The following is a 6,000-nucleotide window of genomic DNA, read 5'->3' on the forward strand; positions in this document are numbered from 1 at the left end:
CAACAACAAAAAAAGATAATTATCAGAGGTGGATTTTTGAATGCCCGGGTTTCATAAATAGTCTTTGTGATTGGAACACATTAGTCCGTTTTCACTGTACTTTACCATTCCATTGAACGCCAAAACAAGTGCATTTTTTATTCATAATCACCACAAAACAACCCACCATGGGGCCAAAGATTTGATATAAGGTGAGAAACAATGTTGGAGTCAAGAAAAATACTTTGCCAATGACTTTTTCCATTTAATGAATGATTTCACATGTAAAACTGCCATTATTATTTATACAATTTATTTTGGTAATATTTCTAGAATGAATAAACTAGATTTACGTTATTTCCGACAGGAAAAACGGCCTCGGTTTTCATCCGACCTATTGGAAGAAATGAATAACGTTGACACCAAAGTGGGGGAATACAAGCCATATGAATTCATATCAAGAACGTGACCTCTGATTCATCAAGTGTATCGGCCTGAGAAGGATGAACGAGGTGCCCACGCCGGTGACCTGCTTGCTGATCCAAAAAGTTGATTAATTCACTGGCCACTCTCTCGTTTCCAAGACAAAAAAAACAAAAGAAATGGAGGGGAAAAGGTCTCCCGTGGGAGGAGAAGGAGAAAGCTATTTACTCTTCCTCCGGAGGGGAGACAACAAGTGTGATGAAATGTGGATTCAGCCCCCCCCCCCACTTTCTCAGTTACTTCTATGAGAAAAGCCAAAGCAGTGCAAAAGAAAGTAGTCTCAAGAGAAGCGGCCGAGAGTTCAACCTCAATGCGACGCTGAATGGACCCCAATTTAGGACACAAAAGACCACCAGGAAGTGGATCCTCTCTCTGATAATGACCCTTTTACTTTTCCATTCAGGCTTCCGCTCTGCGCTGCCTGGCGAGGATCTTTCTTTTCTGCTCTTAATTAAGACAGGATGTGTTTCGTCTCTTTCAAGCGCAATCATACACCTTTTATGATACCGGACACGTTTACCTTCTCAATGCCCTCAATGGACCCTCGTGAAAAGGGAGATGAGAGTACAAACGCTAGTGACACTACGTTCATTCAGCATCACATACAACACCTGCAGAGATAAATCACCTAGAGCGGATGCTCGCCTATTTGCATGGGCGGACCCGCACACATACACAAAAACACAAAGATGGAAAACACACCCATGGGACACCATTTTTTTTTCTGTTGTCCTTCAGTTTAATGAGGAAAAAAAATGCATTTTTTGCAAAAAAAATGAATTTATTTGGTATGAATGGATACGGAATTCAGGATATAGACCAGGGGTCGGGAACCTTTTTGGCTAAGAGAGCCATGAAGGCCAGATATTTTAAAATGTGTATCTGTGAGAGCCATATACATTTTTTTAAACATTGAATGCAATAAAATGTGTGCATTTTTATGTAAGACCAACAGTTTTAGATATAATGGGCTCTAATTACGTAGACCAGGCACACTACCCCACGCCAAGGGGGTGTGGCCAGCACACTTTCGTGAGCAGCGCAGTGTCTAATAATAAATCAAATACTTGCTGCCATTAATGCAACTTCTGCTGCTGCATAGTTTTGAACCGTATTCAGTACACGTATTTCATTCTTTTGGCCATCTTCACCAGAAGGCTTGGTTCTGCAGCTTTAGCTATTTGACTAAAGGAGGAAAGTTTACATTTACATGTTTTTTTGACATCTCAATGACCGAGGTAGACTACAGCATTACCCAGTAATAATCAAGTTTTGGTGTTTGACCTGGAAAATATCATCAGGAAAGATGGATATGGTCGGCCATATTGCAGTAGAAAAGAGATGGACGAATTAAAATGCATAAGAAAGTTTTGATTTTTAATATTATTTTTAACAGTGATTTCTGTGATGTTTACTTTAAAATGTTAGCAAACATACATTTTTATTGTGGTAAATGCTCGAGAGCCAGATACAGTCATCAAAAGAGCCCTACCTGGCTCCCGAGCCATAGGTTCCCTACCTCTGATATAGACGTATAAAGCTACTGTCAAATAAAACTAAATAAAACCACATATATTAAAATGACTCACCTTTAAGACGCTTGACAGGCAGGTAACGAAGGGGAACAGGAAAGAGAGAGGAAGCGCCACCTGGTGGTGTTGTATAGACATTGCTGGAATTCAAAGCATAAAAAAAAAAACACAGTGAGCTTTGTATTTGTATTATGTAGAGTAAGTCATAGTATATTCAACATCCAAGAAGAAGGACAGAAAGGCCCTCTAACCCTTTTCCCCCTCAATTTTCTGTTATGGCGTAAATCACAAACACGTCAGGAGTGGATCCTCCGAGACTCGAATCGACCTTAGCTGTCCCGCACGGTGTGACCAACCGCCGTCCTTCCAGCATGCGTGGCCAAGGACCCAATTGCCTGAGAAATGGGCATATCTTTCTGCACTCCAGCTAGCTTGGTCCCCGGCCCCTTAAGGCATTGACATTTAATCAAACCCAATTCCCATTGTGCCTATTAACATATCAGGCTGATGGTGGTCGCTGTAAAAGGCTCGGGTACGGAACATTACCATAACTCTCTGCCTATGTGTGGGATCTCTTTCATTCGCCTCTGCCTACATCTAAAAAAAAAAAAAAAAATGCTGACCTGGCATCGAGATGCGTCTCCCACTCTCGCCTCCTCCCACTCGTTCACCCCTGCTTATCTTTTTGTGTTCATTATTTAGCTGTATGGGCTTGAATGTTTGCCAACGAGCGCTCTAACAAACTAAGCAGCCAAAGTAGAGGTAATTATAATACTTCACTGGACTATCACAGCTACTCTATATTAAGATTCTTCTCACTTTGGATATATTTCATTAGGATTTTCGCCAGAGAATCCAATTATGCTAAGGTTGGATGGTTTATTTAAAAAAAAAAAAAAGTGACAAAATTTAATGACCAATAATACAATATAATACATAAATGATATAATGCAAAATTTGTAATACGGACTACTGGTGTTTCACACATGTGCCTGTTTTGTTTATGACCTTCATGAAGGTCTGGCTGCTCTTGAGTGAGTCTCGCACATCTGACCTTGTTGGCAGCCATTCATGTATGTCAGGGCCATATGTTTGTGTGTGTGTGTGTGTGTGTGTGTGTCTGCACCCTCCTCTACCTGGCCAGATGAACTGGCAGGGTATTGGTATCACACAACTACCGTGGATTTAGAAAAAGTAGTCAAATATAGTCATAATAAACAAATACTCCAACAGTACTACACTTTGCAATCAAGAAAAAAAGCCACCAAAAATGCCATAAACATTATGAAATGTGAAATAAACACAATAAGAACCCAAATATCCAATAAAATGTCACTTCTTTAGAGAACTTTATTGTGAAAAGCTTGATTCTGTGTTCCCCCCTGTCACACCCTAGCCTGGAGCTGCTGTGATGCAGATGTTAAATACCATAAAGCCTAAAAAACATTGGAATTATTTACAGTAGCTAATTGATTTATCTGTTATGTTAGCTGACATGTTATGCTATGTTATATAACATTATATTATTCGATGTGATGTGATGTTATCTTGTGTTGTGCTAGTTTGTTTTGACGTTTTACCCCATATTATGTTATGTACGCCTCATGCTATAATAGCCAAAGTTAGGTAATTCAAGAATAAATGTTCAACAATTCATGAAATTGATGGTACCAGTTCCTTGCAAAAGTGCTCCAAATCTGTCAGCTTGGGGAGGGAGGGCATTTCTTGTGCACGGCCCCCATTCACGGTTCTGCATTGCCATTGTCAAACTTGTGTGTGTTTTTTTTTTAAGGGTGATTCTAAGAAAGGTGTATTTACTCGGTGGTGTTTCGCTAGCATGAATAAAGCAAACAGTGTCGGCGTTGTTTTCCTAGAGAGGATGATGCGGTGGCAACGGAACACAAAGAGGATTATGAAGACAAAACAGCCTTGACAAGTCTGAAATTTGAGGACACTTCCAGAGAGATTTGCCGACTATCAAAGACAAGCTGTTTGTTGGACGGGTGGCAGATTGCTGCTCGGTGCGCCCTTGTGAATATGACACAAAAAAAAAAAAAACGACATTGAGTTCCACCTCGGGACACTTGATAGAACGGCGCTTCTCAGAGAGGGAATCTGTGTGACAAAAACACTTTTTCAATGAAACGCACTCGTAAATAATGCGAGCCAAAAAGGATAACCGTGTCGTCTTTCTTGTGTTGCAACATACATTAGCGACTCTCTCATTGCAGTATTTGAGGGTGTAAACAGAGAATGTTTGATCCGAGCGTACGCCTCCTTATCTCACTCCATTATATAAACCATTTATCTTCTTTCCATTTTAATCTATATAAGTAATGGCAGCCTGTCATATCAATACACAGTCGCTCAGCCATCTGCTGTCTAATGCCAAGAAAATTTCCTGATCATAATTCAACAAACCCAGCCCCTCGCGCTAGCCGTTGCTTTGGCCAACGCCAGATTTGTCTTCCCTGCATTTATTTTAAGTGCTTTTTGATTGCTTGTCCGCAGCATTGTGCCTGTATAAGCTGCACGCCGAGCTCTTTACAGTCTTGGCTCTTGCAGAATTTATGTGATCATTTAATAGGGCACTGGACTATCTGCTTTTATTATTGTGAGAATCAAACAACATCAGTTCAAGGCGACCTAATAATGAAAAAAAAAAAAAAAAACACAGCGCTCACACATACACACACTCAGGCAATCTAAAATTGTATTTCCCTATTAGCGGCCTGTCTGGCAAAAAATATGGAAATCATATTCATACTCAGACAAGCAATAACCGAAAGGCAAGGTACAAAGCATGTTACAAATTAGCCGCAACTCTAAGCTCTGGTGCGCATTTGCATATTCGCTTTAAACACCGGCGTTCCGAATATGACTCAAGACTGAAAAGTTGCATTAGAAGTTGTCGAAAAGAAAAGTAGGGGCACTTCAATGGCTGAGTGCGTCGTGATTATTTTTCATTAAGGGCCATTAATCAATGTCACATTTCTTGATGTTATTGAATGAGAAGGTGTGTAGCGTTTGTATGGAAACATAGAAACCAGCAAAGCGACGTTGGCGGTATTGATTATTAACTACATGAAGCAATTTCAGGAGAAATTGCGTTGAATTGCGCTGAAGCGGGCAAGTTGAAACATCCAAGTAATGGGTTGAAATCTATTAACCGACTGAGAATCGAACCAGCAAACCGGTTGGGAGATGACCCGAGCCATGTACGCAATTGTGCATAAAACATTACGCAATATAAAATTAATTTCTTCATTTAGCACCTCGGGATAATCTTCTGTGAAACTTTTGCAGATGAAGCCAATTGGGGACTGTGAGGAGTCTGTTTTGATGGGAGGTGGACCCCACCAGAGGGTCAGAACCATCTTGAGCTGAACCCGCTCAAGACTATGGCGAATCAATCTCCAACAGCATGTTGCCTGATGTGGACACCTTCGGTTTTCTGGGTACCTGAAGTGGTCCTCCCACATAGACACGGCACGTAATAAGGCCTATCACTTGAACTCCAAGACCAAAGGACTTGAATGATGCCCAATGTTATCATTTAAAGATACATAGGGACTCATCCATGCTTTTATTTGACTGCAGTCAAATAGTAATACTTGTGGCAGCCTCATCTTAATTTTCAGCTATTCTTACATAGTAAAATATTAAAAACAAATGCAGTCATATATAAAATAAATCCATAATACTGTTCAATATGCGTGGTTTACCGAAACTAAGACCGAAGCAAAAAGGCTTGAGAGTCCAACAAAGCAGGAAGCTAGCAAAACAACTAGCTAACAACAAAAAAAGGCACTAGGACAAAGTAAACATGGAGGACGCCAAGCAGAGCACAACAGCAACAATGGTACTTGCCAGAGAAGGTAGTACAGGAAGTACTAGGAAGTTAGGGCGCGGGTAATCCAACAAGCGGCGGCATGGCGTGGAATAACTCGTCAGTGCAGATGACAACTGGAACAGCTGAATTAAGTCGCCTAATTGCTAATCTGCC

General features: G+C 40.7%; 1 long non-coding RNA gene across 2 annotated transcripts in view; it reads right to left on the reverse strand.

Annotated features, from left to right (window-relative positions):
* The window catches only part of LOC131108463 (uncharacterized), a 55,894-nt gene extending 53,776 nt beyond the window's left edge, over positions 1-2,118 (reverse strand). Inside the window, exon 1 of one of the 2 annotated variants that reach the window (XR_009120464.1) lies at positions 2,052-2,077. This is a non-coding gene — a long non-coding RNA (uncharacterized LOC131108463). Of the gene's footprint in view, positions 1-2,051 lie in introns of both variants that reach the window. The other variant, XR_009120463.1, reaches the window with a different exon arrangement.
* Positions 2,119-6,000: the final 3,882 nt, after the last annotated feature.

This window comes from Doryrhamphus excisus, chromosome 21, assembly GCF_030265055.1.
Source record: "Doryrhamphus excisus isolate RoL2022-K1 chromosome 21, RoL_Dexc_1.0, whole genome shotgun sequence".
NCBI classification, from domain to species: Eukaryota; Metazoa; Chordata; class Actinopteri; order Syngnathiformes; family Syngnathidae; genus Doryrhamphus; species Doryrhamphus excisus.